This window comes from Oncorhynchus gorbuscha, linkage group LG02 (genome assembly GCF_021184085.1).
Source record: "Oncorhynchus gorbuscha isolate QuinsamMale2020 ecotype Even-year linkage group LG02, OgorEven_v1.0, whole genome shotgun sequence".
Lineage (NCBI taxonomy): Eukaryota > Metazoa > Chordata > Actinopteri > Salmoniformes > Salmonidae > Oncorhynchus > Oncorhynchus gorbuscha.
In genome coordinates, this window is record NC_060174.1 from 21,995,842 (window position 1) to 22,021,037 (window position 25,196).

A 25,196-nucleotide genomic window follows, 5' to 3' on the forward strand; every position below is an offset into this window, starting at 1 on the left:
ATGAATAAGTATCCATCAAAATACATTCTTTAGTTCTCAATAGCTCTTTAATTAGGCATTGTCTATTTAATTAATCAATAGTAGCCTCCTGAAAATAATCAAACTAAAAGTGTCTACATTAGTTATTGTTTCGCTTATCATGCACGAGCGTCTATAATTGCCAAAAGATGACGCAATGCCATCAGCTCGCGATTGTGCAACGCCCCAAGAGTTCCTGGGAATTTGAAATGGAGTGTCCTGCCCTCTCATTCATTCTCCCCGAAATCTCCCTCTTTGAATCTAATTAACTTTTCAGTGGTTGCCTTGGAAACAAACACTGTTTACCCAGAGAGCGCACTGCTGTTGCTCTGTTGATTTGAGGCTACTGCCTTGTGCATTCACTCACCCACCTTTCATGTTTGGTTTCTTTAGGAAACGTAATTAATTTCACCATTGATCGAAATATAAATGCAACATGTAAAGTGTTGATTTCATGAGCTGAATTAAACTATCCTAGAAATGTTCTATACTACTTATAGTTCTCTCAAATGTTGTGCACAAATTTGTTTACATCCCTGTTAGTGAGCATTACTCCTTTGCCAAGATAATTAATCCACCAGAGCAGCATGATCATTACACAGGTGCACCTTTTTCACTTTTGTTACAACACAATGCCACAGATGTCTTAAGTTTTGAGGTAGCATGCAATTGGCATGCTAACTGCAGGAATGTCCACCAGAGCTATTGGCAGATAATTTAATGTTAATTTCTATACCATAAGCCGCCTCAAATGTAGTTTAAGAGAATTTGGCAGTATGCCCAACCGGCCTCACAACCACATGCCAGCCAGCCCAGGACCTCCACATCCGGCTTTTTCATCTGCGGGATCATCTTGAGACCAGCCACCCGGGCAGTTGATGAAACTGTGGGTTTTCACAACCAAAGAATTTCTGCACAAACTGTCAGAAGCTTGACCTGACTGCAGTTTGGCGTCTTAACGACCTCAGTGGGCATGTTGCATGTTGCATGTTGCGTTAATACTTTCAGTTTACAGTATATTGAATTTCAGAAAATACTTGATTGACAGTAAATGTGTCCTATTGGTGATCATTGTGACCTCTGTGGATTGCACCACTTAACAAAAAAACAATGCCTACAGTTTGATTAATTAATATTCCTACTATTTCTTTCCATCATCCATATTTAGACTATGGCTATGCCTCTATTTTCTGAAGTTACTTTAATTACATGGATACCTCCCTAGTATACAAATATAATATATTGATTTCATGCAAACAAACATGGTTGTATTTTATCCATTCTGAAGTGTATAGCACATGTTAAACCCCTACACCAACAAAAGTTCCAATAAAACCAACGCTTAATTAGGTATAATTCTATATATGTGTATGTACTGATGCTGATCTCTAGTAATAAGGGGTAAGGGAAATTTTATCTGGATGTGACTGTCTTGAAGACAGCAGGACACCTGTAGTGCAGCTAAAGCTGTTCTGATGGAGATAAGCTTGCAGCTATAAAAGTACACACAACGAAGAATTGCTCTCACATATGCACACTGACCATGGAGTCTATTTCTGAATTTGACAGCCTCACCACACATACTAAAATGGCAGCATCTGATGTTGTCGAAAGCAGAAGTGAGCAGTTTCAGGAAAACAAAAAAGAAGTCTAAATGTGAACACTTTCCAAAGGCTCCTTCATCTGACTTAGAATATACTCTCTTCATGTGATTCATAAGGCTTTTGGGTAAAAATACTTTGGTCACAACACTGCGGTCTGGCCTCAGAGGCATGCAAAATATATTTGACTTATTTCTGAACACCTCCAAGATGTATGACACCTACTAATGGTCTAGTTTAGGGAGGTTTGTCAGTGAGGATGGGTGGGTGAAATCCGCAACAGTCTAGCAATCCAAAGGTTGCATGTTTGAGTGGTGTCAGGGACAACTGTAGTATTTTAGCTAACCCTGATACTAAACTTAACCCAATTCACCTAACCTGCTACGTAAATTCATCTAACCATTTTCTTTTTAGTTCTCCTAACCTTTGTCTTTAGTTTCCCTAACCGCCAATGTAAATTCTCCCCCTAATTCTCTTATGTTGTTACAGCACAAGAAGCAACCTGGTCTCAGATAAAGATGTGCAATACTATACGTCATACAAGTTGTATGCTATAGGATGCTATTGGACAACCGTGTAAGATGTATGATACTATACATGCATTAATTCACATGATAATGTCGACCACTATTCCATTTATAATGTAACTGAATGTAACATAACAGATCTTCTCTGCCCTGTCTTTGAACCTCCATAATGAATAACTTTTAGACAAAAGGTCAATACAGCTTCTATGATTCTTAGCAGGTGGTTTACTCTTTTATTTAAAGGTGATGGTGTCGTGTGTTTTCTCCACTGATTTGATGAATCCAGCTGCACGCAGGGATGTAGCCTATCGCCAGGATGGAAGCGGCCTTCTGGGATGTTGCTAACTCTTGCATCATGAAAGGCCTCCTTGGAAATCAGTGTGGGTGTGTATGTCTGTGATTGTTCAATGTTAATAACACTTGTCCTTAAATACTTTTTAGGAGTGTCCAAAGCAATGTGCCACCTCCCAAAATAGTCAAGAATAGTGTAGCTCACATAAATGATTGAGTAATTACCTCTAAATATACCGTATCTATTAAGATAGTATGTGGACTAACTTTTGACATCTTTGAACTGACAAATGCATGCTATATATAATAAACCATGTCAGTACTATGTTTGGCCTAAGGGATGTGGCTAGATTATTGAAGAGTAATAAGCCTTGATTAGCCGTGTGAGTTCAGTAAAACGGTGAAAAATGTATTGTAGATCAAGCAAGCACAACCAATGTAAGTAATACTAGCTGGAAAAGTATGCAGTGAGATTCAATGCAGATTGTGAGAAAGTGAGACATTAAGGACAGAGGTATTGGATATTGGATGCTCTTATTGCCAGTCTATGCACTCACCAATTGAACTTAAACTAAATATAAACAGCAGGAGGCAAAGGGTGATCTAAGTTACCTATCAAATCGTTTTATGTACAGTAGTGTACCTCTCTTTGGAGCATTTTATTATATTTTTTGTAATTTTATCCACCACTATCCCCTTCTGTTCTTAGGCTGTATTATTGACATCATTCATCTTGAATGACCTTTTTACTGACACACAGCCAATGTATGTGAGTTAGCAAGCAAGTCAGCAAATAGGGAGCTCCTAGAATTTGCTGTGAACCAAAATGAAAGGATTATTTCACTTTTCATCATGGAAAGAAAATGGGTCATTTTTATCCACAATCCAACTTGAGTTGAACTCTTGTCATACCAATGGTAGGCCTTCATTAGAACATCTCCGACCAATAAAATGTTTTGAAAACCCAATACAGTGAACAGAAATAGATGTCTTCTCTGTGGTTTATCTATGTTTTCTTCAGAACAAGGCACAAAAAGTATACTAGTAACATATCTATGAACGACACAGACCAAGACCGGGACTACAGTGTTGTTAGGATTGGCATGGGTCCTCGGATCTTCAAAAAGTTCTATAGTTGCACCATCGAGAGCATCTTGACTGGCTGCATCACCGCTTGGAATGGTAACTGCTTGGCATTCGACCGCAAGGTACTACAAAGGGTAGTGCATATGACCCAGACAGTCCATCACTGAGGCCCTGCTATCCAAGACCTCTATGCCTGGTGGCGTCAGAGAAAGGTCCAAAAAACTGTCAAAGACCCCAGCCACCCAAGACACAGACTATTCTCTCTGCTACTGCACAGCAAGCGGTACCAATGCACCAAGTCTGGAAGCAAACAGGACCCTGAACAGCTTCTACCCCGAAGCCATAAGACTTTTAAACAAGACTGATAAATAGCTAATCAAATGGTTACCCGGACTACCTGCATTGACACTTTTTTGCACTAACTCTCTTGCACTTACTATACAAACACTGGACTCTACCCACATACTCACACATACTTACACTGATACACTGACACACACATACTGTACACACACACACTACACATGCCCACACACGCATAACATGCACACTGACGCCACATACACACAAACACAATTTCACACTCACCACATACACTGCTGCTAGTCACTTTACCCCTACCTATATGTACAGTACATACAGTGCCTTCAGAAGTATTCACACCCCTTGACGTTTTCCGCATTTTCTTGTGTTACAAAGTCGTATTAAAATGTATTTAATTGTCTTTTTTTGTCAACGATCTACACAAAATACTCATGTCAAAGTGGAATTTTTTTGGGAACATTTGTATTTTAAAAAATATATATAAAATAAAATATGATTAGATAAGTATTCAACCCTCTGAGTCGATACATGTTAGAATCATCTTTGGCAGCAATTACAGCTGTGTCTTTCTGGGAAAAACTCTTCAGTCCTTAACGATTCCAAGCATACCCATAACATGATGCAGCCACCACCACAATGCTTGAAAATATGGATTGTGTGAAATGGCATTTTACTTGGTGCAACACCAGCGTAAGCTGTTAATCTGCAACTTAAATAAGGCGTTGAACTCATGAATATTATTTACAATACAAAAATGTTGTGACGTTGAAATGTAACTGTATATTACAGCATCAAAGGCCTACAGTTAAATCCTGTGTGATAAGTGTTTGCGAAGTTAGGTATATCTTGCACAATAGATTCTTAATCATTTACAGTGTCCAGGTCTAGCATCTCTCTGTCACACTTGCATCACCAAATTTTTGTCAGAGAAATTGCTTTATACCATTGCATCATTTGGTATGGCCACCAATAGCTTGAGTAAAATGGAATAAGTGTCCAACAATTTTAAAGGGGAACTACACCTGCTGATTTTGCCTCGTTTTTTGGCTTGCTCCTCGAGACATGCTGGCGGCCATGACAGAAGCAATACGTGAGTTGGCTTGGGGGTATGTCAGTGTTTCTTGGGTGTGCCCTTGCCACCGCCAAGCCCGTCTGTCAGAACCTTGCCCGCAGCTGTTTCCCAGCCGATAGAGATACTGTGCCTATCTGCATTTTGTCTGGCGGCAATCAGGATCAGAAACCTTGGTAAACATCTTCCAGTGCGGTGTCCTGTATACAACTGTCACAATCATCATAATAAGTGGACCAAAGCGCAGCGTGATCTGGGTTCCACATCTTTTTATTACTAAGTGAAACTCACAGCAAAACAAAATAATAATCTCAACCAAAACGTGACGCTAACAATAGTGCTAACATTCAAGTATCCATAGTCAAGATCCCACCAAACACCAAGAAGGAAATTGCTGCCTAAATATGATCCCCAATCAGAGACAACGATAAACAGCTGCCTCTGATTGAAAACCATACCAGGCCAACTTAGAAATATAAATCACCTAGATGACACACCCTAGTTACACCCCAACCTAACCAACATAGAGAATAAAAAGCTCTCCATTGTCACGCCTTGGTCATTGTATCTTGTGTTTTTGTTATATGTTTGGGTAGGCCAGGGTGTGACATGGGTTTATATGTTGTATTTCGTATTAGGGTTTGTATTAATTGGGAGTGTGTATTATTAGGGGTGTGTCTAGTTAGGCTTGGCTGCCTGAGGCGATTCCTAATTGGAGTCAGCTGATTCTAGTTGTCTCGGATTGGGAACCGTATTTAGGTAGCCTGAGTGCGCATTGTATTTTGTGGGTGATTGTACCTGTCTTTGTGTTAGTCACCAGATAGGCTGTAATTAGTTTCACTCGTTTGTTGTTTTGTATTCTCAGTTATTTCATGTACAGCATTTTCTTCATTAAATGTCATGAGTAACCTACACGCTGCATTTCGGTCTGACTCTCTTCAAACAGCAGACGAATATCATTACAGAATCACCCACCACGATTCACAGACCGAGCAGCGTGTGAACTGGCAGGATCTGAAGGAGGACGATATGGATTATACTACGTGGGAAGAAATCGACAGGTGGGCGGCCGACTCAGTGCGAGTGCAGGAGCCCGCCTGGGATTCCCTACAGCAATGCGAAGAGGGCTATACACGGATGGAATCGAAAAGGAGAGCACGGCTATACAGAGCGAAAACCGTAGGTAACGGGGAAAGCGCAGAGAGAGAGTGGCAGAGTCAGGAGTCAGACCTGAGCCTACTCTCCCTGTTAATTGTGAGGAGCAGCAATATGAGGACTTCTGGTCTTGGGAGATGATATTAGACGGAAAAGGACCCTGGGCGCAGCCGGGAGAATATCGCCGTCCCAAGGAGGAAATAGAAGTAGCTAAAGCGGAGAGGCGTGAGTATGAGGAGGCAGCACTGCGACACGGTTGGAAACCGGAAAGTCACCCCAAAAAAATTGTTGGGGGGGGCTAAAAGGGAGAATAGTTATGCCAGGTAGGAAACCTGTGCATACTCCCTGTGCTCACCGTTGGGCTAGAGAGACCAGGCAGGCACCGTGTTATGCTATGGAGCGCACGGTGTTTCCAGTGCGGGTGCAGAGCCAGCTGCGACTCATACCAGCCCTTCCTATTGGCCGGGCTAGAGTGGGCATCGAGCCAGGTAAGCTTGGGCAGGCTCGGTGCTCAAGAGCTCCAGTGCGCCTGCACGGTCCGGTCTATCCAGAGCCACCTATACACACCAGTCCTCCGGTAGCAGCTCCCCGCACCAGGCTTCCTGTGCGTGTCCTCGCGCCAGTACCACTAGTTCCAGCACCACGCACCAGGCCTCCAGTGCGCCTCGCCTGTTCAGCGCAGCCAGTGCTTTTCTCCCCTCCTGCGCTGCCGGAGTCTCCCGCTTGTTTAGCGCAACCAGAGCTGTTCTCTTCTCCTGCGCTATCGGAGTCTCCCGCCTGTTTAGCGCAGCCAGAGCCTTTCTCCTCTCCTGCGCTGCCGGAGTCTCCTGTCTGTCCAGCGCCACCAGTGCTCCCAGTCGGCCCAGCGCGTCCAGTGCGCCTCGCCTGTTCAGCGCAGCCAGAGCCTTTCTCCTCTCCTGCGCTGCCGGAGTCTCCTGTCTGCCCAGCGCCGCCAGTCGGCCCAGCGTCACCAGTCTGCCAGGATCCGCCAGAAGTGCCAGTCTGCCAGGATCCGCCAGAAGTGCCAGTCTACCAAGATCTTCTAGATCGGCCAGACAACCTTAATCATCCAGGTCCACCAGCCAGCCAGGATTTACCGGAGCCTACTACCTGCCTGAGCTTCCTCTCAGTACTGAGCTTCCTCTCAGTACCGAGCTTCCTCTCAGTACCGAGCTTCCTCTCAGTACCGAGCTTCCTCTCAGTACCGAGCTTCCTCTCAGTACCGGGCTTCCCCTCAGTACCGGGCTTCCCCTCAGTACCGGGCTTCCCCTCAGTACCGGGCTTCCCCTCAGTACCGGGCTGCTTCGGTCCCGGGCTGCCCCTCTGTCCCGGGCTGCCCCTCTGTCCCGGGCTGCCCCTCTGTCCCGGGCTGCCCCGCTGTCCTGAGTTGCCCCTCTATCCTGAGTTGCCCCTCTATCCTGAGTTGCCCCTCTATCCTGAGTTGCCCCTCTATCCTGAGTTGCCCCTCTATCCTGAGTTGCCCCTCTATCCTGAGTTGCCCCTCTATCCCGAGTTGCCCCTCTATCCCGAGTTGCCCCTCTGTCCCGAGCTGCCCCTCTGTCCCGAGCTGCACCTCTGTCCCGAGCTGCCCCTCTGTCCCGAGCTGCCCCTCGGTCCCGAGCTGCCCTCGGTCCCGAGCTGCCCCTCAGTTATGTGGGGATCAGGGTGAGGACTATTAGGCCATGGTCGGCGGAGAAGGTGGATTATCCTAGGACGCGTAGGGGAGGAACTAGGACATTTATGGAGTGGGGTCCACGTCCCGAGCCAGAACCACCACCATGGACAGACGCCCACCCGGACCCTCCCTATGCTCTTGAGGTGCGTCCCGGAGTCCGCACCTTAGGGGGGGGTTCTGTCACGCCTTGGTCATTGTATCTTGTGTTTTTGTTATATGTTTGGGTAGGCCAGGGTGTGACATGGGTTTATATGTTGTATTTCGTATTAGGGTTTGTATTAATTGGGAGTGTGTATTATTAGGGGTGTGTCTAGTTAGGCTTGGCTGCCTGAGGCGATTCCTAATTGGAGTCAGCTGATTCTAGTTGTCTCGGATTGGGAACCGTATTTAGGTAGCCTGAGTGCGCGTTGTATTTCGTGGGTGATTGTACCTGTCTTTGTGTTAGTCACCAGATAGGCTGTAATTAGTTTCACTCGTTTGTTGTTTTGTATTCTCAGTTATTTCATGTACAGCATTTTCTTCATTAAATGTCATGAGTAACCTACACGCTGCATTTCGGTCTGACTCTCTTCAAACAGCAGACGAATATCATTACATCCATGATCAGGGCGTGACAACAACAGGAGTTCCCTGATCCTGGTACAGAATACACAGGGTTTCTCCCACCTCATATTGACTGATACTATTCAATTCAATAATTTAAAAAAGACAACACAAGTAAAAGTTGTGTCTAGTAACATTTTAATGTACAGTCGTGGCCAAAGGTTTTGAGAATGACACAAATATTAATTTCCACAAAGTTTGCTGTCTCAGTGTCTTTAGATATTTTTGTCAGATGTTACTATGGAATACTGAGGTATAATTACAAGCATTTCATAAGTGTCAAAGGCTTTTATTGACAATTACATGAAGTTGATGCAAAGAGTCAATATTTGAAGTGTTGACCCTTATTTTTCAAGACCTCTGCAATCCGCCCTGGCATGCTGTCAATTAACTTAATAATAATAATATAATAATAATAACTTCTGGGCCACATTCTGACTGATGGCAGCCCATTCTTGCATAATCAATGCTTGGAGTTTGTAAGAATTTGTGGGTTTTTGTTTGTTCACCCACCTCTCGAGGATTGACCACAGGTTCTCAATGGGATTAAGGTCTGGGGAGATTCCTGGCCATGGACCCAAAATATCGATGTTTTGTTGCCCGAACCACTTAGTTATCACTTTTACCTTATGGCAAGGTGCTCCATCATGCTGTAAAAGGCCTTGTTCGTCACCAAACTGTTCCTGGATGGTTGGGAGAAGTTGCTCTTGGAGGATGTGTTGGTACCATTCTTTATTCATGGCTGTGTTCTTAGGCAAAATTGTGAGAGAGCTGAGAAGCAACCCTACATATGAATGGTCTCAGGATGCTTTACTGTTGGCATGACACAGGACTGATGGTAGCGCTCACCTTGTACTCTCCGGACAAGCTTTTTTCTGGATGCCCCAAACAATCGGAAAGGGGATTCATCAGAGAAAATGACTTTACCCCAGTCCTCAGCAGTCCAATCCCTGTACTTTTTGCAGAATATCAGTCTGTCCCTGATGTTTTTTCTGGAGAGAAGTGGCTTCTTTGCTGCCCTTCTTTGACACCAGGCCATCCTCCAAAAGTATTCGCCTCACTGTGCATGCAAATGCACTCACACCTGCCTGCTGCCATTCCTGAGCAAGCTCTGTACTGGTGGTGCCCCGATCTCGCAGCTGAATCAACTTTAGGAGACGTTCCTGGTGCTTGCTAGACTTTCTTAGGTGCCCTGAAGCCTTTTTCACAACAATTGAACCACTCTCCTTGAAGTTCTTGATGATACATTGCTTGATTTAGGTGCAATCTTACTGGAAGCAATATCCTTGCCTGTGAAGCCCTTTTTGTGCAAAGCAATGATGACGGCACGCAATTAATTGTAATTCATCTGATCACTCTTCATAACATTCTGGAGTATATGCTAATTGCCATCATTCAAACTGAGGCAGCAGACTTTGCGAAAATGTATATTTGTGTCATACTCAAAACTTTTGGCCACGACTGTAGAGTGCCAAGTGTCTCTCCATTCAGAGACATCAGTATCAAGCCCGTCTGTCAGTCTGGACTTCCTCACCAACCTAATTGCTGTGTTCACCTTTCTATTTCACTTCAGATATCATAAATTGAAAGTGAAATAGAATGGTGAACACAGTGATCAGGCTGGTTCCATCAGACCAGGTTATGCCCTGGACGTTATATGCATCTAAGAAGTAGAAAATAAGCAACAAATTATGTCAGTTTACATAAATTATGTTTCACAATTGGGTTATCAAAGTAATGAAGTGGGTTAACTTCTGTATTTGTACGAATGATGAGCCTGTGAAAGCTGTTGCTGCTGACTGGTGAAGGCTGCTGGCCAGATACAGCCAACATGTGGTTGACTGTTTCATTCATAGGAGTGCTCACAGCGAAGGCATGTCCACGTGATGCTGATGAGGGCCCCCTTGCTGGCCTTCTCTATGTTGCGTGTTCGGCTGCAAACTGGAATCCTCTCAAACAACTGCAGCAGGCAATCTTGTGAGGTGGTGTTGACTGGGAGGGCCTGTGACAGGATTATATAATAGACAGCCAAGTGGTAAATTGCATTTTGTTCTAAAGAAAGGACAAAGCTTTTTGCTAATGCACTTCACAACCAAAATTACTCTACTTGTTGTATCTGCTTGGCTTGTGAATTATCCAACTAGTTTATCAAGCAAGGTAGTTTTGAATGCAACTTTTGAATACAACTTTTCACATAATACACATTACCTGTCATTGTTGATGAAGCCACTGTGTCATTAGGGCAGTAACTCGGGTCACTATCAGAGGCCTCATGATGGCGTATCCTTTTCATAGGAGTCGAGGGGGACTGGCAACAACATAGGAGGTGTAACAAGGGTACTTGTGACGCATGAACCACTTTCATTCTGAGGTCTTGCCTGACAAACTGTGAAAATAGCAAGTGAACAGTGAATTAAATGATTTTTGGAGGTCTAAACCATTGCAATCATATTGCTGGACATGTTATGATACCCACCTTTGTATATTTAAAACCAAATACTTTTAGGCTTTTACTCAAGTCGTTGTTTACTGGGTGACTTTCACTTTTACTTGAATCATTTTCCATTAAGGTATCTTTACTTTTACTCAAGTATGACAATTGGGTACTTTTTCCACCACTGGTCCTTTGGCAGGGCATGCAAACCAGTCAGCTGTGCATCCTGCTGGAAGCATGCATGCATGGTCAATCCGTATAGGGCTTTCAGTCTAAAACGGTCATGATCCTTTGAACGCATTGGAGGCGATGAAACAACGGAGCCCCATTCAATGAAGGGAAGCATAGTGGTCTGAGAGGCGATTTGCAGGAGGAGTTTGGCAAAAGGAGGCATTATTTGATGGCATAATTGTAATCCAAACCCAACCTTAATTTAGGCCTACTTGTGACGCACTGAGGTTCCAAACTCCGTTTTAGACGAGACTGACTTTATGACCAAAATTATCCTATTTACACTTTTTAGTACATTTTGACACTAGAATACATGTTTCTGACTCATTTTGATGACAGTTTGGCCGTTTTCAAAATTATTAGTTGGGTTTTAGGGCCAGTTGCTCTTTAATCTCACAATACATTTTCCTAATTTATTCTCATGTGTTATAATATAACATGTCCATGACTTGTCATGTACAGTAATGTGTATGATGAAAATATCACATCTAACAATAACATAAAAACTAAGAAGCAAGCATGTCATATTGAGACACTATTTGGGGCATCAGTTGTGACAGCCTTCATTGAAATGTAGCCTTCTTCTGTAGTCTCTCGTCAACTGAAATGTTGGCTAGCGGAGGCGGATGAGTGTATCAACGCTAAGCCAATGGGCACAGCCGAGGGGGCGGTATATATGGTAATTTACAAATGGGCTGCAGCCAGCTGTTGCTGCCGGAGATGTGCGCGATGTTGGAAGGAGCGCTCCTGAATCATCATCCTCGAGCATCAAGTGGACACCTCTAGCCACGGAACTGCGTATTCTATTCACTTCAACGAGGACGAACAGCTCTTGAATCATTTTGAGACAGGAAACAAACTAGTAATATACTCTGCTGTCGTATTTCTCAGTAAATACCGGGTCACACGCAGAGCCTACAGTAAAGAAAAAGGGAAAAACGTGACACTGGAGAAACATCAAAGAATATAGGTGAGCTGAGCGCATACCTTTGTTGTTTTCCTCTGTCAAAACAACATTTAACACAGTTACTCTCCGAGTTGCCTAAAATACATGTTATATTCTGAGGATACTGTAAGTTGTTGCATAGTCACGTGCTATTACTATATAAGTAACTTAGATAGATACTTAGGAATGCCTAACTCTGGGACAGGGCTATTATTAACAGAGTATTTTTGAATGACGTCAGCAATTCAGTCATTATTTGGCAGTCTTATTTATTATTAGCAACAACACACGCAGGCCTCACAGCTGTATTTATAGTGCTGTTGCCCAGTTGTATAATTACGTAAGACTGTCATGTGCCTGCGTATGCTGTGCTTGACACAGTATTTCACTTGATACATTTAATGGGCAATCACCAGTAGGTCTGTTTTTGTTGATGGTTTCATTTTGGTGGAAAGAGATAGATAGTTATAACCCCCTGATAGGATCAAATATATGATTTTTCAAAATGTTAGCAACAAGCTAATAGTAGTGTTCGAGCAGTTGAAAAGTGAGATGTCATCCAATGAAGTAAAAGTCATGGAAAAAAGTAGGCCTAGGCTAATGCTTGCATGATAAATAGTAATACATGTTCATTCTATAGCTGTATCCCACTGAGTCACACCTCAGTCAGATCATATTTGTGTTAGAATTGAAGATGAAAGGAAAGGGATAGCAAGAGTAATGCCCCAAGTATACCCAACAAGACATGACACTTTCAGCTAATTTATCTACACATCATAATAATGACTGACAAATATAACATGTATAGTGTGCATAAATAATGGGTATTTGGGGTGAGGGGTGTATTGTGTGTGTTGTTATTTCATTCCCATTGCATGTACAACATTTAGTTAAGTAATGCATATGTTATGGCACATTTTTAAATGCTAGAGAACATTTATACACTGTTTTTTGTAAGAACTACATCTATTGTAGATGATGCCAGTGGCTTAGTGGGTGTAAATGATACTGTCACAATAGGGAGGCAAGCTTTTCTATCCCAATGGAAAGATTGTCTGTGCTGCAAATATGTTAAGTGGAATCTGGTCCAGTGGCTGTTTAAATGCATTTTCTTTATCCTTACACTTTAATCTCATTCAGTTTTGCAAAACTCTTAACTTGCATCCAAGCATTGCCAACAGAGAGTGTGCAAACAACAATAGAAAGACACACATTATGTGGTTAGGATCCATAAAGAAAAACATGTATTCAAAGTAGAATATTTAAGAATCAACAGTTTTCTGTAAAATACGGAAATGTTTCCAATGCTCAATTGCAACAAATATGTGTTTATTGCATACTGAACAGTTCAAATTATTTGCATGACTTGACAACCTCTGTGTTTGTTATTCTTGTGGTCAAGTTGCTTTTCCATGGACAGCAATATGTTTGTTCTGAAAGAGAGCATCGTTGACCTCTTCGTTTTATAATAAAACCACAAAACTTGATCACTCAGTATTGAACCTGTTGCCCCTTGTGCAGTCATCATGAGTACCTCACTGTCTCTCTCTGAAGTTTTCTAAGCTGAGACATGACAGTATAGTCTTGACATGACACTATGGTCTCTGTGGTCATCAAAAATCCCAAAGCCAGTCCAGATAAATGAGTTGTCCTACCCATAGTGTGTTTCTATTCTGTCTCAATCCGAAATATCTAGGAAATTTAATTACCTCCTGTTAAAATTAGCCAAATATTTTCACACCTCAGTTTTGCAATGGTCCAGCCAGGGAGTGATTGAATATGACGAAGCGTATGAACTTTCTGACCCTGCTATATCACTAGATTTTAAATACACATGGGGTAAAATTTCGATTTTTCAACCATAAATCAGTCTCACAAATTTATACTGTATAAAAAAATATATATTTCTGTCTTTATCCCAGATATCATGCAAACCTTAATGTGTGATACATTCAGCAATAAATTAAGTGTTATCTTCATGCCTCACAAGTATTTTTTTACATTTCAAATTTGTATAATTGAGGTTTGTTGATGATAATTGTGTAGAGTCAATAAATGTTTGCGTCGGCATGGTTGCCTTGGCTCAGGGGCTTTATGTATTGGGTTATGCAAATAGGATTCCTGCCTTCTATTTTGAGACCTGGTTTCTCATCTTGACATTGAGCTGAAATGACTGGCAGAAGCATCAACTAATACTGAAAAAATGTGTTGGGCTTTGGCCTGGTCAGGTGCCATATGCTCTGCTTGTATGCTTATTTCCAGCTAATATTGTATGGTAGTTGGATCATACTGTAATCCAAACCTATGCTTCTCTATTCAAAGTTATAAGCCTAAAAGGGTAAATATATAGTTATTGCAAAGAGTAAACATTAGCACAAAACATATTTATTTTTAATGGAATGTGCATGACACAGTTATTATCGTTGTGTAAAGATACAGTAAGTATCAGTGTTCATGAGTAAGTTCCCATTTAACATTCACTGGAATTAACATTCAGTGTGTTAGTGAGAAGTAACGCCTCTGTATCAAGTCCCCCACTCATGAAGTAGTACTACAGCTTTGACTGGTAATGACACAACAGTGTGTTGTTGGTGTTCACCCCGAGTTGTCTCAGTGAGACACTCAGCAATTAGTCTTTACCTGTCTCCAGGGACTGCAGGGTGTCTTTGGGAGAGAGAGCCTGACTGTGTTAGAGGCCTGCTCTGTTAGTGTGTAATGGTCTCGTTTCCACTGTCTGGCCTCCGGGAAGATGTCAGAGGAAGCTGCTCTCGGTCGCTAGGAGCTGTAGATCCTGTATGTGTGCAATTATTGCACTATTCCCTCAGAACAGCCTCAATTCATCGGGGCATGGACTCTACAAGGTGTCAAAACTATTCCACGGGGATGCTGGCCCATGTTGACTCCAATGCTTCCTATAGTTGTGTGAAGTTGGCTGGATGTCCTTTGGGTGGTGGACCATTCTTGATACACACAGGAAACTGTTGAGCATGAAAAATCCAGCTGCGTTGCAGTTCTTGACACAAACCGGTGCCTCTGGCACCCACTACCATACCCCGTTCAAGGACACTTACATCTTTTGTCTTGCCCAGTCACCCTCTGAATGGCGCATATACACAATCCATGTCTCAATTGTCTCAAGGCTTACAAATCGTTCGCTAACCTGTCTTCTCCCCTTCATCTACACTGATTGAAGTGGATTTAACAAGTGACATCAATAAAGGATCATAGCTGGTCCTGGTCGTAGATACCAGGATCTCTGGAGTGTAAAAAAGTGTATGTATAGGGTCATCGGAAATTAAGACCATAAAATGTGGTCATTAGCTCCCAAGGCAGCCAAATGTATATTTTCATCAACACTCCAATGATTTTACAGACAGTGAAACTCTTGCTGACAGCTACATTGCTGTCTTACTTGGCTGTTTTTAGCCTTTTTGAGACCTTGAGCAGCAGTTGTCATACAGACTGCATTATCCAGAATTAGGTGACATTAGGCGTGTGCTGGTTTGCTGGCAGTAGTGGTTTGAGAAACATTCAAAACCACTCTGAGAAGGCCAAGTCCTCACCGTTTAGGGGGGGGGGGGTAAATGCTATATTTGCCTGGCTGTGTGAGACGGGGGGTTGTCTGTGGTGAGAAGTTGTATCTGAGAGAAAGGGGTTTACAATAAGTTCCTATGTGATAAAGATCTCTTGCTTCTCTTTAGCTCAGATCCCCCACTTCCCTCTATTCTCTTAATTTACATCTGAGGTGAGATACTATCTTCTGCAGAAGAAAATGTAGGCCTGCTACACTCCAAAGAAAATGCTGGTTTGTTTGGTTGACCCAACTGCTGGTTTGTTTGGTTGACCCAACTGCTGGGTTGCAGGCGTTGGTTCACTTAGTTGGGTGCTTTTCTATAAAAACTGCTTGGTTATTAGTAATGGGTTATTGAGATATGACCCAGTGGGTCAGATCAGTAGGCTCGAGGCGTAGTTTAGTAGGGGCGTGGCATTCGGACAGTTCTTTTTAACCACCCATGAGGGTAAATGTCATTCCTGTTCATCTGTTCTGTTGCATAGTTGTCAAATCAAATCAAATGTATTTATATAGCCCTTCGTACATCAGCTGATATCTCAAAGTGCTGTACAGAAACCCAGCCTAAAACCCCAAACAGCAAGCAATGCAGGTGTAGAAGCACGGTGGCTAGGAAAAACTCCCTAGAAAGGCCAAAACCTAGGAAGAAACCTAGAGAGGAACCAGGCTATGTGGGGTGGCCAGTCCTCTTCTGGTTGTGCCGGGTGGAGATTATAACAGAACATGGCCAAGATGTTCAAATGTTCATAAATTACCAGCATGGTCAAATAATAATAATCACAGGCAGAACAGTTGAAACTGGAGCAGTAGCACGGCCAGGTGGACTGGGGACAGCAAGGAGTCATCATGCCAGGTAGTCCTGAGGTCCTAGGGCTCAGGTCCTCCGAGAGAGAGAAAGAAAGAGAGAATTAGAGCGAGCATACTTAAATTCACACAGGACACCGGATAGGACAGGAGAAGTATTTTAGATATAACAAACTGACCCTAGCCTCCCTACACATAAACTACTGCAGCATAAATACTCGAGGCTGAGACAGGAGGGGTCAGGAGACACTGTGGCCACATCCGATGATACCACCGGACAGGGCCAAACAGGAAGGATATAACCCGACCCACATTGCCAAAGCACAGCCCCCACACCACTAAAGGGATATCTTCAACCACCAACTTACCATCCTGAGACAAGGCCGAGTATAGCCCACAAAGATCTCCCAAGGGGGGGCGCCAAACCAGACAGGAATCTCACATCAGTGACTCAACCCACTCAAGTGACGCACCCCTCCTAGGGACGGCATGAAGGAGCACCAGTAAGCCAGTGACTCAGCCCCTGTAATAGGGTTAGAGGCAGAGAATCCCAGTGGAAAGAGGGGAACCGGCCAGGCAGAGACAGTAAGGGCCGTTCGTTGCTCCAGAGCCTTTCCGTCCACCTTCACACTCCTGGGCCAGACTACACTCAATCATATGACCCACTGAAGAGATGAGTCTTCAGTAAAGACTTAAAGGTTGAGACCGAGTTTGCGTCTCTCACATTGGTAGGCAGACCATTCCATACAAATGGAGCTCTATAGGAGAAAGCCCTGCCTCCAGCTGTTTGCTTAGCAATTATAGGGACAATTAGGAGGTCTGCGTCTTGTGACCGTAGCGTACGTGTAGGTATGTACGGCAGGACCAAATCTGAGAGATAGGTAGGAGCAAGCCCATGTAATGCTTTGTAGGTTAGCAGTAAAATCTTGAAATCAGCCCTTGCCTTGACAGGAAGCCAGTGTAGGGAGGCTAGCACTGGAGTAATGTGGTCAAATTTTGGGGTTCCAGTCACGATTCTAGCAGAAGTATTTAGCACTAACTGAAGTTTATTTAGTGCTTTATCCGGGTAGCCGGAAAGTAGAGCATTGCAGTAGTCTAACCTAGAAGTAACAAAAGCATGGATTAATTTTTCTGCGCCATTTTTGGACAGAGTTTCAGATTTGTGCAATGTTACGTAGTTTAAAAAAAAGCTGCCCTTGAAACAGTCTTGATATGTTCGTCAAAAGTAACGCCGAGGTCCTTCACAGTTTTATTTGAGACGACTGGACAACCATTAAGATTAATTGTCGGTTTCAACAGAAGATCTCTTTGTTTCTTGGGACCTAGAACAAGCAGCTCTGTTTTGTCCGAGTTTAATAGTAGAAAGTTTGCAGCCATCCACTTCCTTATGTCTGAAGCCTAGCGAGGGCAATTTTCATATTTCATGTTTCATTGAAATGTACAGCTGTGTATCATCCGCATAGCAGTGAAAGTTAACATTATGTTTTCGAATGACATCCCCAAGAGGTAAAATATATAGTGAAAACAATAGTGGTCCTAAAACGGAACCTTGAGGAACACCGAAATTTACTGTTGATTTGTCAGAGGACAAACCATTCACAGAGACAAACTGATATCTTTCCGACAGATAAGATCTAAACCAGGCCAGAATTTGTCCGTGTAGACCAATTTGGGTTTCCAATCTCTCCAAAAGAATGTGGTGATCGATGGTATCAAAAGCAGCACTAAGGTCTAGGAGCACAAGGACAGATGCAGGGCCTCGGTCTGATAACATTAAAAGGTAATTTACCACCTTCACAAGTGGAGTCTCAGTGCTATGATGGGGTCTAAAACCAGACTGAAGCATTTCGTATACATTGTTTGTCTTCAGGAAGGCAGTGAGTTTCTGCACAACAGCCTTTTCTAAAATATTTGAGAGGAATGGAAGATTCGATATAGGCCGATAGTTTTTTTATCGGCCGATAGTTGGCTTTCTCAAAAGAGACTTTATTACTGCCACTTTTAGTGAGTTTGGTACACATCCGGTGGATAGAGAGACGTTTATTATGTTCAACATAGGAGGGCCAAGCACAGGAAGCAGCACTTTCAGTAGTTTAGTTGGAATAGGTTCCAGTATGCAGCTTGAAGGTTTAGAGGCCATGATTATTTCCGTCATTGTGTCAAGAGATATAGTACTAAAACACTTGTGTTTCTCTTGATCCTAGGTCCTGGCAGAGTTGTGCAGACTCAGGACAACTGAGCTTTGAAGGAATAAGCAGATTTAAAGAGGAGTCCGTAAACTGCTTGCTAATAATCATGATCTTTTCCTCAAAGAAGTTAATGAATTTATTACTGTTGAAGTGAAAGCCATCCTCTCTTGGGGAATGTTGTCACATGTGAAGGTTGGATATTTACATTTTTGTAGTTTCAATAATGCTTACAGAAGTGTATGAGCTTCCTGAAAGTCTATGTAAATCCCATTGTTGGGATGCAATAAGGTGGTATATCTTATTATAATACGTAATAAATCAATCAAAATATTAAAGAAGAATGTGTAAAAAAAAGGGAAAAATTGTCTTTGCTTTCATGCAAACTTAACCTACATTTATTCTTATTGGTTGCCAATAAGAGCTTGCTGAAAGCCACCCCCCTACAAGCCACACCTCATTAAAAATACACTAAAGATTGCATTAAAAAAGAAACAGCTGCTAGGTCAACCCAGCATGAGAGTAAAAAATATCAAAATGATGCTTAAATTAACCCATGTTTGGGTAATCCCAACATCCCAACATGTTGGGTTATTCACGCAACCCAGTCATTTGGTGTGTTCTTGGTGGACGTCTTGTTTATGCAATCCAATATCAGAGCAGTTACTACTAATTTGGCCCAGTAACTGTTACTAGTACGCTGCACTATAGATTTATGAGACTTGTCTACTTTCTAATTCTGTCAGTCTTAATAAAGCGGTATTATTCGTAAAGTTTTCATTCATAGAACATTTTGTGAGTGCCAACAATGTATGAATGAAAACATTGATTCTGTTGTGTTTTACAGTTTGATAGGTGAGAGTGTCTTGTCTAGGTGCACAGAGGTGGATTCCTCAGAAATGCCCATAGTGCCCGTGTGCCAAGCATGGGCGAGGGGGCAGCGGGCACTCTGGGGGACTCTGGGGGTCGTGGGAACACCGGCACCATATCCGTTCACTCACAATTTGGATGTGACCTCTAAATATAGAGGAGGTCATACATGCCCAATATGAGAGGAAAATGAGGGGAATATTCCTCTGGGCTTTGCATCAGTAGAGACAGTACAGTTCAGTCAGCTGCTTAGACAGCCTGCAGCTACGGCCAATCCAGCTGAGGATAGGGATGCAGAGAGCTGCAATAGGCCTCACTTTCTGATCTCAACAATCAACTTATCTCAAGCAATAAAACACAAACATTTTGTGTGATATACGACCAGTATTGTTATCACTTACTTTGCAGTAAGGTGCTGAATGTGATTTCTTGATCTTGATCTGTAACTTATTGGTGTGCTAACAATACAAGCATATACTGTACCTTAAAGGGCAACTCCGCAACTTTTCAACCTCAAACTCATTATCTTCAGCACCATACCAGTGTCTATAATACAGTGCATTAGGAAAGTAGTCAGACCCCTTCCATTTTTCCACATTTTGTTAAAAAGTGCATGTCAGAGCAAAAACAAAACCATGCGGTCGAAGGAAAATGATTGAATCAAAATTTGTCACATGCGCCGAATACAACAAGTGTAGCCCAACAGTGCAGATGTAGGTAGGCGTGAAGTGACTATGCATAGATAAACAGTGAGTAGCAGCAGTGTACAAAACAAATGGAGGGGGGCGGGTGGTGTCAATGTAAATAGTCCGGTGGCCATTTGATTAATTGTTCAGCAGTCTTATGGCTTGAGGGTAGAAGTTGTTAATGAGCCTTTTGGTCCTAGACTTGGCGCTCTGGTACCGCTGTATGTGAAAACGCTGTGTTTCTATGATCTGTGGTTAAAACGGGGAAAAAAGGTCTTAAAAAATGTTTCTCTGTGACATCTGCCTGAACATGGGAGAAGAGGGGGTGGTTTGCAACTTTTCCTGGTCTAAAACGCACTTTATTTTCTTTTGCTGTATTCCACCAGGGCCTGTGTTCGACCTTACAGGGAGCTGGCTGGTGTACACTGGTCCCGGGGTAACCCAGACTAGGGGAGTGCCAGCCCTGCATGGGCCTGCTCTAACTTTAGCTCCTATCGCCTCATCAGGGTATAAATAAATAGACTGCCATGACGAGGGGGAAGGGTTAAAGAAAACAGATGACATTTTCCCATACTGTATGGTGGTTGGTGCTCTTATTTTGATATGGTTGAGTGACAGCACTGTGTATGGGCCTACCCTGCACAGAGACTGTTCTCTTGCTTTGTTTGTTCTTTTACATATTATGTCTATCTCTAATAAGCTACCCAGGAAAGGGTTGAAAATAATATATTTAGCCTTAGAAATAAGGATATTCTGTCACGTTGTTTGTAATAATGATGGTCGGGCCAAGGCGCAGCGTACGTAGAGTTCCACATACTTTTAATGAAACAAGTGAAACTTAAGCAAATAAAAAACAAATAAAGAATAAACAAACTGTGAAGACAATGCATTGATAACAGGCAACTAACATGAACAATATCCCATAACCCACAGGTGGAAAAAAAATGCTACTTAAGTATGATCCCCAATTAGACAATGATAACCAGCTGCCTCTAATTGGGAATCATACAAATCATCAACATAGAAAATGAAACCTAGAACCCCACATAGAACATATAAACTAGAACAAAAACCCCTAGTCATGACCTGACCTACTCTGCCATAGAAAATACACATTTTCTATGGTCAGGACGTGACAGTATCCCCCCCAAAGGTGCGGACTCTGACCGCAAAACCTGAAACAAAAAGGGAGGGTTGCGGGAGGGGAGGGGGGGGGGTTCTAGTGTCTGTGGCAGATCTGGTGCGGGACAAAGTACCCGCTCATCCGCCAGCATCGGGGGCGGCTCTGGTGCGGAGGTTCCGGACCGTGAAACATCGCCGGAAGCTCTGGACTGGGAACTGTCGCCGGAAGCTCTGGACTGGGAACTGTCGCCGGAAGGAAGCTCTGGACTGGGAACTGTCGCAGGAAGGAAGCTCTGGACTGGGAACTGTCGCAGGAAGGAAGCTCTGGACTGGGAACTGTCGCAGGAAGGAAGCTCTGGACTGGGAACTGTCGCAGGAAGGAAGCTCTGGACTGGGAACTGTCGCAGGAAGGAAGCTCTGGACTGGGAACTGTCGCAGGAAGGAAGCTCTGGACTGGGAACTGTCGCAGGAAGGAAGCTCTGGACTGGGCATCGTCGCAGGAAGCCTGGTGCGTGGGGCCGGCACTGGTGGTACCGGGCTGGTGACACGCACCTCAGGGCGAGCGCGAGGAGCAGGCACAGGACGTACTTTTCAACCTCAAACTAATTATCTTCAGCACCATACCAGTGTCTATAATACAGTGCATTAGGAAAGTAGTCAGACCCCCTTCCATCTTTCCACATTTTGTTAAAAAGTGCACGTCAGAGCAAAAACAAAACCATGCGGTCGAAGGAAAAAAATCTAATCAAACTTTATTTGTCACATTTGCCGAATACAACAAGTGTAGCCCTTACTGTGAAATGCTTACAAGCCCTTAACCAACAAGCTCTGGACTGGGAACTGTCGCCGGAAGCTCTGGACTGGGGATCGTCGCAGGAAGCCTGGTGCGAGGAGCAGGCACAGGACGTACCTGACTGGGAAGACGCACTTGAGGGAGAGTGCGAGGAGGAGGCACAGGACGTACTGGGCTGTGGAGACGTACTGGAGACCTGGTGCGTATTGCCGGCATTAATTGTTCCGGAACTTTAACACACTTCTCAGGACGGGGAAATGACTCAAGTGGCACCAAACTGACAACACGTTCCTTTGGGCAAAAACCCGTGCATCCTCCACCAACCCAACAACTCTCCCATTTCTCTCTCCTTCAAATTCTCCTTCTTCTCCCAGACTGGCTCTGGTTCACTCCTCGACTCCGCCGACTGCTCCATGTGCTCCCCCAAACATTTTTATTGGGGTTTCTGTGGCCTTCCTCCCCGACTTCATCGCTGTCCCTCCTTCGCTTCTTCCACCTGCTTCCACCTGCTTCCATGGCAGGCTCTTGTCTCCTGCCATTATTTCTTCCCATGTCCAGGATATTCTCTCCCTGATCTCCTCCAAAGACCAGGATGCCATCTCCTCCCGAGCATGCTGCTTGGTCCCGTTGTGATGGGATATTCTGTCACGTTGTTCGTAATAATAATGGTCGGACCAAGGCGCAGCGTACGTAGAGTTCCACATACTTTTAATGAAACAAGTGAAACTTAAGAAAATACAAAACAAATAAAGATTAAACGAACCGTGATGACAATGCACTGGTAACAGGCAACTAACATAAACAATATCCCATAACCCACAGGTGGAAAAAAATGCTACTTAAGTATAATCTCCAATTAGAGACAACGATAACCAGCTGCCTCTAATTGGGAATCATACAAATCATCAACATAGAAAATGAAACCTAGAACCCCACATAGAAAATATAAACCAAAACAAAAACCCTAGTCACGCCCTGACCTACTCTATCATAGAAAATACAGGTTTTCAATGGTCAGGACATGACAGGTTCATGAAATCAATAACTTGCTGACATCAGATAATATGAATATATTAGCCATTTCTGAGACTCAGATAATTAATTTGATGATACAGCAGTAGCAATATAAGGATATAACATCTATAGAAGAGACAGAAATGCTTATTTTTTTAAACCTTTATTTAACTAGGCAAGTCAGTTAAGAACAAATTCTTATTTTCAATGACGGCCTAGGAACAGTGGGTTAACTGCCTGTTCAGGGGCAGAACGACAGATTTGTACCATGTCAGCTCGGGGATTTGAACTTACAACCTTTTGGTTACTAGTCCAATACACTATCACTAGGCCACCCTGACGCCCTGGGGGGGAGGTGTTGCTGTATATATTCAGAGCCATATCCCTGTAATGCTTAGAGAGGATCTTATGTCTAGTGTTATTGAAGTGTTGTGGTTACAGGACTCTCGGCATATCTAAAGCCTTTTCTTTTGGAGTGTTGCTATAGGCCACCAAGTGCTAACAGTCAGTATCTAAATAATTTGTGTGAAATGCTTGATAGTGTATGTGAAGTAAACAGAGAGGTCTACTTTCTTGGGCACCTGAATTCAGCTCAACAGGAAGCTTCTCATTGTAACCAGTGCCTGTAGTCTTGTTCAGGTTATTAATCAACCTACCAAGGTGTTTACAAACACTACAGGAACGAGATTATTAACATATGTCGATCACATTCTTACTAATTCTGGAGAACTTTGTTCTAAAGCTGTATCCATACCCATTGGATGCAGTGATCACAATATAGTGGCTATATCCAGGAAAGCCAAAGTTCCAAAAGCTGGGCCTAAAATAGAGTATAGAGATCATACAAAAGATTTTGCTGTGACTTATGTGGATGATGTTAAAAATATTTGTTGGTCTGATAAGGAGCATCCAGATCCTGCACTTGATGAATTTATGAAATTGCTTCTTCCAATTGTTGATAAATATGGACCTGTTAAGAAACTGACTGTTAGAACTGTTAAGGCTCCATGGAATGATGAGGAATTGAAAAACTGTATGGTTTAAAAAGATTGGGCAAAAGGAGTGGCTAATAAGACTGGCTGCACACCTGACTGGTTGACTTACTGCAAATTGAGAAATGATGTGACTAAACTCTACAAAAAGAAGAAACTGTATTATGAAGCCAAGATCAATGATGTAAAAAAATACGGAAAAAAACATTGTACTTCAAGTAAAATTATGGGCAGAAAGACAAGTTCAACTCTTTCATCAAATCAGATGGCTTATTCATCACAAAACCATTTAATTATTATTTTATTGGCAAAGTGGGCAAACTTAGGCAGGAAATGCAAACAACGAACAGTGAGCCATGGTATTCATACATAAAGAAACAAATAATGAAAGAAAAGCATTACAAGTTTGAATTTTGTAAAGTTAGTGTTGGAGAGGGGGAAAAATGATTTTTATCGATCAATAATGACGAACCTCCTGGCATTGACAACTTAGATGGAAATCTAGTGAGGATAGTAGCTGACTCTATAGCCACTCCTCTCTGTCATATCTTTAATCTGATCCTAGAGGAAAGTCTTTGTCCTCAGGCCTGGAGGGAGGCAAAAGTAATTCCACTGCCCAAGAGTGGTAAAGAGGCCTTTGCTGATTCTTGCTGCTAGCTCTTAGCAAACTGTTGGGAAAAACAGACTTTCAGCTTGCTTATAGAAAAGGGCACTCAACATGTACTGCACTGACGCAATTTACTGATGATTGGTTGAAAGAAATTGATAATAAGAAGATTGTGGGAGCTGTAATGTTAGATTTAAGTGTAGTCTTTGATATTATTGACCATAACCTGTTGTTGAAAACCTTGTGTTATGGCTTTTCAACCTATGCCATATCTTGGATGCAGAGCTATCTATCTAATAGAACTCAAAGGGTTTTCTTTAACCTGTTACTCCTACCCCCTACTTTTTCGAACATTCTGTTAAAAATCGCGCAACATTTCAGCGCCCTGCTACTCATGCCAGGAATATAGTATATGCATATGATTAGTATGTGTGGATAGAAAACACTCAGACGTTTATAAAACTGGTTAAATCAAGGCTGTGACTATAACAGAACGTGCGTTTCATCGAAAAGCGCAGGAAAATCTGATCACTGAAAATGCGAAAATATATCCATGCGCCACTAGAACCCATTGTTGAATGTGAACCACAT

The 25,196-nt window shown here is 42.9% G+C and overlaps 1 protein-coding gene across 1 annotated transcript in view; it reads left to right on the forward strand.

The window, feature by feature from the left end:
• The first annotated feature begins 11,744 nt into the window (after positions 1–11,744).
• Positions 11,745–25,196, forward strand: part of mef2b (myocyte enhancer factor 2b) — a 35,775-nt gene continuing 22,323 nt past the window's right edge. The window contains exon 1 of the mRNA XM_046293379.1: positions 11,745–11,984. The gene's annotated coding sequence lies outside the window, so the exon portion shown is untranslated. The remainder of the gene's footprint in view (positions 11,985–25,196) is intronic.